Source organism: Paramormyrops kingsleyae, chromosome 4, assembly GCF_048594095.1.
Source record: "Paramormyrops kingsleyae isolate MSU_618 chromosome 4, PKINGS_0.4, whole genome shotgun sequence".
NCBI classification, from domain to species: domain Eukaryota; kingdom Metazoa; phylum Chordata; class Actinopteri; order Osteoglossiformes; family Mormyridae; genus Paramormyrops; species Paramormyrops kingsleyae.
The window spans coordinates 17285829-17300126 of NC_132800.1; positions in this window are offsets into that span (position 1 = coordinate 17285829).

Genomic DNA, 14298 nt, shown 5'->3' on the forward strand with positions numbered 1-14298 from the left:
TGTTCTGCATGTTTTACAAAACTTTTACATGCCTTATTATCCATCCACATGTCCATAAGTACATATTCAATAGAAGGTTACAGGGAGCTTTAAGCTCCTCAGAGGCAGCACAGGGTGGTAGACACCATGGACAAGATGCCAGTCCATCACAGGGCACGAGACAGGGGACACCCTGGACAAGATGCCAGTCCATCACAGGGCACGAGACAGGGGACACCCTGGACGGGATGCCAGTCTATCACAGGGCACGAGACAGGGGACACCCTGGACGGGATGCCAGTCTATCACAGGGCATGAGGCAGGGGGACACGCTGGACGGGATGCCAGTCCATCACTGGACAGAAAGCAGGGGGACACGCTGGACGGGATGCCAGTTCATCACAGGGCACACTATCGGCATCTTACAGATGCCACTCTATATTACTGTAGATATTAAGACTGAAGGTGGAACGGAACCAAGGAACAAAATGCAGACCCAACAGGAAACCAAAATGAATGGAATTTTCTACCTTCTCATATCTGTAATATCGACAGAATTTAAATCTCATCTTCAAACACATCTTTTTAAACTTGCACACTCATTTTGATTCTGCTGCTGTGGCAGCTTTTAAATTATTATTATTATTATAATCTTTTCTTTATTCATTTTTTGTTTTGTTTTATTAGATGTTCATTTTTTTTGTACTGCAACAATGCATATTGTGTTTGCAAGGTGTCCTTGAGTGCCTTGAAAGGCACCTTTAAATAAAGTGTATTATTATCCATTCATTTTCCAACCCACTTATCCTACTGGATCATGGGGGGGTCTGGAGCTTATCCTGGAAGCAACAGGCACAAGGCAGGGAGAAACCCTGGATGGGGGGGCCAGCCCATTGCAAGGCACACTCACACACCAATCACTCACACCTGCACACCTATGGGAAAGTTAGTAACTCCAGTTAACCTCAGCATGTCTTTGGACTGAGGGGGGAAACCGGAGTACCTGAAGGAAACCCCACGACGACATGGGGAGAACATGCAAACTCCACACACATGTAACCCAGGCAGAGACTTGAACCCAGGTCCCAGAGGTGTGAGGCGACAGTGCCAACCACTGCACCACCATGTCGCCCCTGTGTATCATTATTATTATTATTATTATTATTATTATTATTATTATTATTATTATTATTATTATTATTATTATTATTATTATTATTATTATTAGTAGTAGTAGTAGTAGTAGTAGTAGTAGTAGTAGTAGTAGTAGCTGTCGTCAGGAAAAGAAGTCAGTGACTCAAAGCCAGTCCTGGGTAAGGCAGGCACATCTGCTGACAGGGAGGGAGCGAGATACACACTTGTACTGAGTAGGGGATTGGAACACACGCTCACTGGGCTGGGGATCAGGACAATCACACATACAAAACCACACTGGAGAAGAATCTGCCACTTAGGGGGGCAGCAGGGTCTGATGGGGGTGGGGATAGAGACCACTCAGCTACTTTACATGGGATCAACAATTCCTTGCACAGAAGGAACATGTTAGACTGGTTGAGTAAACAGGGTAATTAAGGGAAACCAGAATCAGGAGTGAGGAAGAGCTGAATCAGGACTGACTCCAGAACTGAGACCTGATGAGTTGGTGTGGCTGCAGATCAGGAGCAGAGCCCAGCCTCAGAGCAGGAGGAAACACCAGGGACAGGCATCGAACCCCCAGCCCTGGGCGTATGAGGTTACAGTGCTGCCCATGGAGCCACAATAGACCGTATTCTTCTCAGGTATAGTCATGTATATAAATCCTTCCTTCCTCTTGCATAGAATTTCTCCCTGAATGCAGGCAGCTATGCTGTTATTATTTTAGGGGTGACAGTAATGGTATGAAATAACACCTTTTCCTTAATCAAATGATCTACTATAAACCCTTAAACACACATGCAGAGCATCAGCTCTGATAAAAGGAGATAATTAGAGAAATAGGTGGGTGCATTATTGTAAACATTACGGTATTTCGGGGGCACAGTCGGTCTACACAGACCTGCACTGAAATGACCATTTGCGTTATCCTTCAAGGGGGTGGCTTTTACAAAATCCATTTCGTGTAATTCAGGAGAGAAAAAAAAAAAACCGGCACGAACTGTGTTCCCATGAGCCACCATGGTCACAAGCTAACCAGAGATTTATAATTCATTGAAGAACTCCGTACAAAACTTAGTTTCATTTTTGTATTAATTGGGAATTGCTGGATGAGAAGTGTTTATAATGACATACACAAGCCATCATAACGAGGCTTCTACACTGCGGGCTGTCGGCCATAGAGGTGACAGTACGTGATTAAGCTGAAGGCCGTTTTTACAGAGCTCTCCCCTGTGTACTAAAACGCAGGCAGACTGTATGGCTGACGGGCACATGCACAGGCACACAGAGAGGCAGAAACGCAGTTAGACAGGTACGCAGAAAATCAGACAGGCAGGCAAAAATCAGTCTTACTGGAAAAAAAATGAGACTACTCTATTTTTTTACATTTTTAAATCCTGGTTTAATCCTGGTTCTGCTGGCAGAAGGCTACACTGAGCAGCAGGTTGCTTCCAGACTCAGTATTTCTGAAGAGAACAGTACACAATAATAACACAATGTAGGAGATACTGGGAATGACCAGGTACCAGCTGTGGAAACATGAAGTGCAGGCGTGACGTGCACTGCTAGGACAGTTCGTATCAGGATCCTAGAAGCAGTGATGAAGTCCCATAAAGCGAGGAAGAAGCTCTTCAGTAATGAGGTACAGAGAAGAACCAGGCTGTAGCTTGCAAACACAAATTATATACAGTATTATTCACAGATGCACACCCATATATTGAAAAATGAGTGAAACAAAAATTGTACTGTGGTCTCTCAATTTTTTCCACAGATGCACAAAGGAGGCAAATAGATAGGCTTGATATGTATACACACACATAGAGCCAACCTGACAGTGAGGCTGACTGGTAGGCAATCAGACAGATAGGAAGTCAGGTAGGTAAACACATTCACACACAGACAGACAGGTAGACAGCCAGACTGCCTGTCTGTACTGCATGTTTTCTTCTTCCCTTCAAGCCTCCATATGGATGTGGTGTTAACCATTCCATCAGAGTCTGACTGAGACCATCGAGATCTGCCTGTGCAGGTGGAGGAATGAAACAGCAAGTTCATACCAGACACTTGCAGGAAGTTAAGCTCAAACCAGACATCGGCCTACAGGAAGCTCAAATCAGATACTTGCCTGCAGGAATTTAAGCTCAAACCATCTCCAGGAAGTCAAGCTCAAACTGGACACCTACCACAGGAAGTTAAGCTCAAACCAGGTACCGGCCTACAGGAAGTTAAGCTCAAAGTGGACATCTGCCTACAGGAAGCTCAAACCAGATACTTGCCTGCAGGAATTTAAGCTCAAACCATCTCCAGGAAGTCAAGCTCAAACTGGACACCTACCACAGGAAGTTAAGCTCAAACCAGGTACCGGCCTACAGGAAGTTAAGCTCAAAGTGGACATCTGCCTTCAGGATGTTAGGCTCAAACCAGATATCTGCCCAAATGAATTTAAGCTCAAACCATCTCCAGGAAGTCAAGCTCAAACCGGACACCTATCACAGGAAGTTAAGCTCAAACCAGGTACCGGCCTACAGGAAGTTAAGGTCAAACCGGACACCTACTACAGGAAGTTAAGCTCAAACCAGGTACCGGCCTACAGGAAGTTAAGCTCAAAGTGGACATCTGCCTTCAGGATGTTAGGCTCAAACCAGATATCTGCCCAAATGAATTTAAGCTCAAACCAGATATAGGAAGTTACTGTAAGGTCATACCAGACACCTGCCTTCAGGAAGTTGAGCTCAACCCAGACACCTGCCTACAGGAATTTAACCTCATACCAGATACCTGCCTACAGGAAGTAAAGCTCAAACCAAATGGCCACATGAGGTTAAGATAATAAACAGGCAGTTATGAGCAGCACATTATTCATGATGTATTCACTTCTGTCATATCGAAAGTCAAAAGCAAGGGAAGCTGCTTTTACATAAGAAAGGAGCCCACGCTTTCTTTAAGGTGTTATTGAGCCACTCAGTGTTTCTTCAGCATTTTCCTACAGTTTTTAGATTACCGTCCCACTTTCTCCTGACACCACTACCAAATTTAAGCCAAAATTAAAGCTGTCATGATTTGAGCAGTTGGGGTGGCAGCTGACAGTGAAGGGAAAAATATGAACAATTACAGTGGGGAAAGACTAAAAGCCAACTCGATGCATTTATAACTGGGCGACAACCACCCACTGGCGTCTATCATTTCATCATCCTACGAGTTTGTGGGTTAAGTATGTAATTCTCAGTCTGGGAGACAATCATCACAAGGATTGTGAAAAGCTCACGATGAAAGCACAGGGAGGTCTTAAATTCACCCCTGAACACAAACAAGGTGAGTGAAAATTTTGCATAAGGGAAAATAGTCCGAATCTCAAATAACAACAGCACTAATATAGCGGACAAGGAATCCAGCTACAGTATATTTACAGTTTGATGGGAGCAGCATGTAGCTCAGTGTATTGGGACTCAATGGGTTGTTCCTGTAATCAGAAGGGTGTTGGTTTAAATCACATGGCTGGATGGGTGAATTCATCATGGGGTCACTGAGCAAGGCCCTTAGCCCCTGTTCCTCTGGGGACTGGCTGGCTGGCTGACCTTGCTTAATGAATTGCTTGTTGCTTTGGATAAAAGCGCATGAGAAATATACAGTGTTGGGGAGGGATGATGCCAATCTGATTGGCCATGTGCTGTAGGAGGAAGCTGGGTGTCCCATCTTAAAGGTGAGACTATGCACCATTGTAAGCTGTGAGCTTTGATCGCCCGCTAAATTCCCATACAGGTATCAACACTATCAAAGGAATTTAATGTTTTCATAGATATTGTGTCAGTACACAAGTAACGCGTCTCCTTTGAGACCTAGTGTTGGGTTGTAATAAAGTCTTTTTGCAACAACTGGTTGTTTTAGAAATGAATCCAGTTAGCTACCATTCCAAAGCCAAGCTGTTTTTTTTAAGTCTATCTGGTGCAAATTTCACCTGGAGATTACTGGGGGTGCAGCGAAGTTTTAGTCAGTAATCAGCGTTAATATATGAAAATACAGTTTTAAATTTCATATACAAAGAGCAAAATTCCAAAACTGACATTCAAGAAAAATTCTGTGGACTTAGTGAGTTTGGGAAAAGTAATAAAAGTTTTCTGTTAGATTACATGATGACTGAGTTTTGGTTCCCAATACTCTCACATATGCAGAGGGAGCCTGACTTTAGGTGACTAGCAATTTCACTGCACACTTCAAAGGTCTTGGAATGCCAGAGCTGGTTCCAGAGCATTCTGTCCAGCACCACCAGGCTCTGTAACAATTTTTTACCCCAGGCCATCAGAATCAACTCCCTCCTGCCCCATAAATGCTGATAAATGCACATTTGCATTACAGTGTTTCTCGTAATTGCATAGTCTACTGTCTATATGCACTGTTCTACCCCACTATTTACTTATACTGCTTGAACTGTGTTGTTGTTGTGGTGTATTATTTTTTTGTTAAAACTTTTATTATTTTATTATACTGTACTCCCCCCCTCACACACATAGTATTTCTGTCCATTGTTTACTGCTTAACTGTTACAGCTGTCAGATGCTCTGAAGAACTGAAATTCAGTTTCACTTGTGAAATGACAATAAGGTGACTTGACCACACTAAATATTAAATAGATTTGTCGCTGATTCAGGAGAGGCTGGAGCAGCGTGCTCCACTAGCCAGCTGGCTATCGACAATGCACTCGCAGGCTAACATAACACGATTATATGCAACCATGAAGCAATTGTATCCTCGCAGAAAGAAAATCAAAGATTGGAAGTCCCTAACAGAAAATTTGCCTTCAGCACAAGCTTCGATGACTTTTCGGGGGGGTGTCCCAGACAAAACAAACCCACCCCTGCATGGTGGTCATGGTACTCCGCCCCGGGGCATCTGGGATTTTGTGTACCCAGAAGCATATGCTTCTATGCTAACACTCTGTTGCCATGGTTCCCTGCAGCCTAAGCCACAGTCACCGTCAAGGGAATAACGGGGTACGGTATTTCCAGAGATATATTCCCCTCCTCCTCATTCTCTGACATCTTCATTCTCGTCACTCACGTCTCTGCCCATCGGCTGGTCCTTCGGCGCCTGAAGCACCGTGTCACGGCATACGGATTCCCCGGGAACGTTCTACAGATGACAAGTGATCTGTCGGGCCATGCCTGGAACATCCCTGCAGCTGAATCTTTTTGTTCCGCCAAGGAAACCACATTTTACTGCAATGTAGAAAAAACTTCTATGGAATATTATATGAAGAAAAACCTTTAAAATTTATTTTTTTTTTTTAAATGAAAGACGACAGATTTTACATGGCAATCTTTAATTATTAGGGCCTGTGTTAGCTAATGTTTGGCGACCGTTTACCCACCAGATATGAAAAAATATATAAGTATAAATGTAATAATTTAATAAATGTAGTGACAAACGGCTAAATTAAAATGTGCCACCTCTCCGCTCTTGCTCGATGACATTTCACGACACTAGCTCTTACCCCCCCCCCCCATATGCCCTCCGCCTCTGTGCCCCCGAATGGTGCAAAAAAATTGCACGAAAAGCAGACATGTGTAATCACCATAGACTTACCTATTTATTCAGCTGGATACTTTTCTACAACTATTCTGGGTGGAACATAGCAGCCAGAGCAGAACAAAAGCCCCCCCACTCCAACTCCATGGACCTGAATCAAAATCATTCTAGCTATAAATCCATGTCTGTGAACAATGCCCCCTAACCTGTAGCTACACCTCTTGCTAATTACTATATTAAAGGCCATGTCTTACTAACCCACCTTTCCTTACTCAAACAATGGCTAGAGTTTCAGAAAATTAACACTAAGAAGTGTTGATGGAAATAGCTAGCTTAAAGGCACAGAGGCCGAGCGGACTTATCACGATCCTGAAGTAAATCACAGCAATTTGTAGATAATGTGCTCATTCTTCTCAGTGCCGAAAATGTCTATTCAGGGGGTTGGCAGCGCGAGCTTTAGCTTCAAGTTACCAGACGCGGCGTCAAAACTTATTCACAACCACATAGCTCGGGATAAACTTTTTAGGCTCTTTAGCATGCTAGCCACAAGTCGAGCGTTGATTGATTTCATTTGAATTTCTGATTTCATCAGAAACGACAGAACCTCATCCGGAAAGTAGCAATGCAAAACTTTATAGCAAGTAACTGTATTGTTGGTTTGATACAGTTTGAGGTTTCATACAAAAAAACTCCCTGTCAAGTCTGTTGCTGATGTGTACAAAAAATGACACTTCAAATTTTGGGCATAAGTACAGTTCATTACTATGCATGTATACACACAGGTGCTGCACTGTATTTGTCATTAATCTATTTACAAATCAAATAGCTTCAAGTGTTGTGGGTTCCATAGACTCGGGGGGGGGGGGGAGAGGGCCTACGAAGCGGCTGCACTAAGTGACTCATCACCCCCAGCCACTTTAACAAATAAAGGCAGGTTTTCTTTTTATTTGACAGAAACAGATGCGGGGGGGGGGGGTGGGGGGGGGTTCTCATTTGTCGAGCTGCAATATCTGCCCACATAGACACTGGCATATGTAGGTAATGATTATTCAGGTGGTTTCAAAGGAACCATAATGGGAGACAATACAGTTAACACTTCCTGCCAGAGTCTATCCATCCAACATGTAAGGGTTAATGCGCAACAAGCCATGCATTTTTAGCTGCACAGCTGTGGAGGCAGAGAACCAGATGACATCCAGCAGCTTGCAGTGTATCATGCACTTATACCATAGTCACCAGACATATGGTCTACATGTTTGTAACTGAAGACATTATTTTCATGTTTACGACTTGGGAATGCAGTTATTTAGTAGAACCACTGTCTTCCACCAATGATTAAATATTTTAATTTAATTTTAAATAGTATTCCACCTCTGCAATTTTAAGTACCGTTAGAATTAAAGATTATAATCACGCATTGATTTACTACTTTGATCTGCCTATCTGGCATTACATGTGTTATAGACAATTAATCAAAACCCTTTTGACCAGTCAGAATTCAACAGTGCCATGGTATAAATGTTTTTCATTTACAAGTCTAAAAAGGCTCTTCAGTCCCCCACAGTGTAAATCAACCGTATCGTCACAGTAAATAGCTGCCCGTGCTATGCTAATCGCTAACCGAAGGCAGTGCTAACCAGTCATTCAGGACGCATGATTGATTTGTGTCTTCTTTTTAATTTCAGTAGCAGGCAAGGGACTGAACTGTTATCTTCAGCTCAGGATACAGAGAGAAAAAGATGAAAATTATGGGTGTTTTTCTCTGAGGAAGGTGTAGGCAGCAGTACTGTATCTCCTGTGCACCTGCTGGGGGCCTTTATTAGCATGCTAGCCTAGCATTCAAACATAAAAGAACATATGTTACCGAACTAATCCATGACCACCATTTTCTTCCCATTTTCCATCATTTTCTTCTTTCTTGTTGAAAGGAGGGTGCCGTGTTACTTATATAGGGATATAAATTAGGCTTTGTGCCTTTCTTCGCTCTGTCTTTGTGCGTGTTTTTTGTTACAGAAACGTGACTGTGCCATTCAGTCTGCTAAAATACGACTCAGCAGTACAGTTGTTTAAAAAAACCAAACAGCGACTAGGCCCTGGAGACGTGAATTCTGACTAGAAACACTAAATGCCGCCTTCTGTAAATGTGAAACATTGTGATCTCTGCACACCCGCTTGTGATTTCTTCGTTTGTAAAACAAAGAAATAAATATCAGCAATATTCATGCTATTGTGTCCAAACATGTGGAAGACTTCACTGATTCATTCTAATGCTGAATCGAATGACAGGATCCATTCACATGCTGCGGCAAAAGCATTGAGATTCGGCAAACTGTGGGCATTAATCTGTCAGAGGCGATAAACCAGCCCTGTTACTCCTGTGCGGCACCACATGGCGATGGAGATGTTCTAAAGCGCAGTTTGGTGGCCTTATATGCAGAGTCGCCAGGTCTGCCGTTTGCCCGCCTAATTGGGTTATCTTAAAATATAGTTCAGGTAAATATTAGGAGGACGTTGGTTGCAGGTTTTTGGGTTGATTTCATAATATTCCGCGACAGCGGACTGTAACGGGAAAAAGAAATTAATTACTATGAATGCAAGCTGTTCCTAATCATAAGTAATACTGAATAGCTAGCCACCGGAAATCAGGGAAAGACTCGCACAGAAAGCATAGTTGCCAATTAACTCGCGCATCTGGAGTGACACCCACGCTTTCAGAGTCAAACACAAGCAATCTGTACTATCCCATTATAAACCTAACATTAGCTACACCAGAAGCGCTGGGATGCTTTGCAAACCCTACACCCTACAGACGATTTACAAGGTAATAAAACTGTTACGTACTTGTGAACGTGTGTGCAGACTTGTCTTCACAATTTCTGACCAAAACTGGCAACCGTGGGGAAAACGAGACCTTGATAAACACAGGATCAAAAGTTAAGCGCTTGGTCAAAGTTACCCTGTAAGTAATAACTGATATTGACTGTTCTTCCCACTTGCACAGACATTCAACCTTTGGGATGGAACTGAGCATATCTCCGATTTTTTTCTTCTTCTTTTTTACTTTCTCTTATTCCAGATCAGTTCCTGGTCACACGTAACTCAGCGTAACAACATATCAAGGTGCCAGTTCCACGATTGCATTACCCACTATTATTACTACCGATGCGGCATTATCATATGCGTTAGTATAATGATAGCACAAAAAACTGCATATGTAACATTGATTTTAAGCCAACCTTGGGCTGGGGAATTTTGCTGTACCTGACAAGACTGCTTACATGCATGACGTCTGCACAATATAACATCTCAGGGACTGGGAGTCTGTTGTGTGTGTGTGTATGTTGTGTGTGTGTGTGTGTGTGTGTGCGTGTGTGTGTGTGTGTGTGCGGTCTCCTCCAACACTCTAGTTTCCTCCCACATCCCAAAAAACATTCTGAATCGCCCATAATGTGTGGTTGCATGCCCTGTAATGGACTGGCATCCCATCCAGGATGTCCAGTGCCCTTTGTGAGACTGGCATTCTGTCCAGGGTGTCCCCCTGCCTCATGCCCCGTGATGGACTAATGTCTCACCAATGGTGTCCCCAGCCTATACAGCCGTAGAAAAAATGAAGAGACCACAACACATTTTCTTTTTTTTCATCATTTCTCAATTTATGGGTGCGCTTCTGTGTAAAGTTTTTTTTTTTTTTTGCAAACTCTAGCCTGGCTCTTCCCCCTGCTTCTCATTAATGAAGGGCTGCTTCCTTGCTTTGTGGTACTTCAGTCCTGCTTCTAGGAGCCTGATACGAACTACTTCACACCTGCACTTAATGTTTCCCATTCATTGTTCACTTGATGTCATCCTACGATTCATGAGAAACTTGGATAAGTTAACAGCCATCTCTGGCATTAGAAAGTCACTTCCGCCCTTTGCCTGACTGGTTTCTGGTCATTCCCAGTGTCTCCTGCTTCACCTTATTCTTGTGTGCTGATGTCTTAGAAATTTTGAACCTGGAAGCAGCCTGTAGCTCAGTGTAGCCTTCTGCCAGCAGAACCAGGATTAAACCAGGATTTTACAATGCTGATTTGTTTAAAAATATAGAGTGGTTTCTTAATTTTTTCCATGGCTGTATGTCTGGGATAGGCTCCAATCACACTGTGGACTTATACCAGACAAACAGACAAGTTAAATGCATGCTCAGCAAATACTGAAGTCCCTTAAGATGCAAAAGAAAAATCCCTTCAAAAGTACCTTGGAGATTAACCAATAAACCATTTGCTCCAAGCCCCATACAACCATAGTGAGCTCCCTGGCCATCTGTAACTCACATATTTTTACCACAGCGCCACCTGGAGTTTATTTTTGCATCACCATATATAGTAGCACAAGTTATTTTGCTGAAGAATACTAGAGTCATAAGACTAATAGGAATAGATTACAGCATAATACATCTGAGTGCTCACAATGATATTGTAGAAAAGCCTCTTCACATGCGGTCAAAGACAGCAACAGCAGGTCTGGCGGGTGTTTTACACTCAGGATTAATTGCCCATCTTGTTATACTGCAGGTTTGAGTTTTCTTCATAGATTTAAAGATTGTTCTGGGGCAACTACTGAGTCGATGATTTCTTTTCCTAACTCTCGTTATCTCCAACAGGAAATTGGAGCTGGGACTTGATGAGAAGCACTAGTGGTTGTCAGGATCCCCGATAAAAGGAAAGCACATCTTTTCAGTGATTAGAAAGTTGAGTCTGGGGGGCAGCTGGAATATGGTGGATGTAGTGGGTGGTGCGGAGACCTTCTGGGCAAGTTTCCGGGGCACCGGTGTCACAGTCGGTGTAGATATCTGAGGGGACTTCCCTGGAGCTGCTGATTCACGACATTGACAGCAACATTGGCATTTACCGTGAAAAATTATGGCGCTTTCATTCTCCTGGCTTAATGCTGACGAAGTCATGGCTGAAGTGGCGGCTCTTGATGACGATAAATATCGACAGCGTGGAAAACGGAGCCCACAAGGATGAAGTCGGATTAATGGGGATTGGGATTCCCTCGTAATTCGGAAGAGCGACAGACAGATGGATTGACAGAGGCGAGCCAAAGCCAAACACCTGATCGGTAGCTAGTGTCCCCAGTCCAGCTGACATGTGCGTGTTAGCTGAGCTGAAACCTTAGTCATTTTCCAGTTGGTACCAGCCTTTTATGTAGTGGTGGGTCTGGATTTTTTTCAGGGGTGGGGCAAGGAAGGAAAACTGGTAACATTTTACTTAAAGTTTTAAGTAATTTATAAATACTTTCATAAAGCATTATAATGCACTGATTAGCATTATAAACATGCCTATAAATATTTATAAAATGGCATATCACATTATAGTCATGTTTATAATGCATATGATCTGCAAAGACAGATATCCAGTGGGACTTTCATGGATGACTGGCTGTTTTGTAACGTTGCCCTACAATCTTTCGGGATATCCCCTCCACATTGACTCTTGAGTTGCACAGATGTGACCTTCTAAAGAAATGATGCTATTACACAATTAAGTTTTTAAATTATGTCTATATCACAGAAATCTGGGGTTAAGATGTCTTCAAACCATCCTAGTGTCCATTTTTCATGAAAACGGCGACTAATTCTTCGACAGTGATTGATATCATTGGACCTTGCAAAAAGTACTGAGAATTTGCCATCTTTGTAACCTAATTTTTTATTCCGATATAAAGCAGTAATATGACAATGGGGCTTGAATTATTGTCCATATTCCTGAACCAGTAACATAAAATATCTGTGCATATTAGAAGAAGACCCAGTGCATGGGAAAAGACGGCAAAACTTGGAGGAGAGGAATAATATGACCAGAGTAAGATGGATAGACTCAGTCATGACAATAATAATCATGCCTTTGGGAAGCCTGAGGACAAGATAGAAATACGTAAAGAAGAAGTTCTGAATAAATTCAAGATCTATGTTGGCCATGTGCAACAAGTGCATTGGAATGCTGAGCTGCTCAGCCTTGCTTGGTTACAAAGAGACTAAAGACACAACTAAAGGCAAAACAATAAAGATGGTGCAAAATTATCAGTGCAAAACAGTGGTGGCAGTAGAGATGGTGCAAAGCAATACAGGCAGTGCAAAACAATACAGACAATGTAAAACAAATCAATGTAAAATACAGACAGTACAAAACAAAACAATGCAAAACAATACAGACAATGCAAAACAAAACAACGTAAAAATACAGACAGTGCAAAACAAAACAATACAGACAATGCAAAACAAAACAATGTAAAAATACTGACAGTGCAAAACAAAACAATGCAAAACAATACAGACAATGCAAAACAAAACAGATGGTGCAGGTTCACGAGGATGGGGGGAGGTCCTGGAGTTGATCCCAGGAAGTTCAGTGCCGGGTTACGTCCTGGATGGAATGCCAGTCCATCATAGGGCACACTATGAACATTTCAGAAATGCCATGTCTTTAGACTGCTGGAGAAAACACAAGTACCTGGAGGAAACCAATGTGAACAGAGGGGCCCCATGCAAACTCACGCCGTACAAACTCACGCCACACGCAGGGCTAACGTGCCACCCGCGATCCGGGTGAACAATGAGCATCTCTCTCCATTTGCAAATAATCCTTGAGGAGGACAGACTTCCTACACTGATGCGCAGCGTGACTTTCTTTCCTGAGACTGTCACGGGAATCTTTTGACCTGGGCATGATGTGCTGCCACAAACCTCAGCACTGTCAGCCGAGCTGACAGTCCCTGGATTCACATGGTAAGGAACCACCCACCGACTCAACGACGGGATGCGATTTGGCAGCCGAAGGCTCTGTATGCCTGCCTGAATCCCTCCAAGCACTGCTGAAACGTTACTCAGACCTCAAATCAAAACGAATTAAATCAGTCCCCACTTGATGTAGGTTGGAAATGGTCGAGGGGCTGAGCTCCGCCTCGTCGGAGCCGTGTTGATAGCCCCCTCCTCCCTGCAGTGAGAAAGAGTGCAGGCCCAAAGGAATCCAGGGGGGCAGCAACATTACAGTGTTCACATTCGGTCTTATCTTGGAGAGGTTTTCGTGCAAAGTAATGTACAAATGAGGCAAAGTAAATTTAAGTATAAGCAACAGTCTGCAAATAGGTTATGGCGCATGAAGTAGTCACACCCCAGATGGGATTTGAACCCACAACCCCCAATGCCTTATCCATTAGGCCACTGGGGCTACCGCAAACCCAACAGCAGTCCAGGAGGGCCAGTCTGCGACACGGTTTGCAGATTTCCCCGCTCAAGCACACCTTATTCAGCTCACCAGCTAATTGGCAGGTTTAGTAGGTGTGTGAGCAGGAAAATCTGCAAACTGTGTCGCTTACAAACCCTCCGTGACCAGAACTGGGGAACCCTGCCCTAGATTCTGAGCTTATTAATGACCTTATTACTGGAGGACTGTTGGGTGATTGCATTTTGTTTAATAATCACTGATCGTGTAAAATCTGTATATATGTGTCTCACAAGGTTGACATTTATGTGCTTTTAGGGCTTGTTGAGGACAGGATGAAGGTCATATATGTTTTAATAATCTGGGGTGTGCTTCGATTTCTCATAAGCTCCACATAACAGCGTACACACATAGAACACAGTTACCCAAAGCCCAAAGACTCATACATGGAAATATTTTG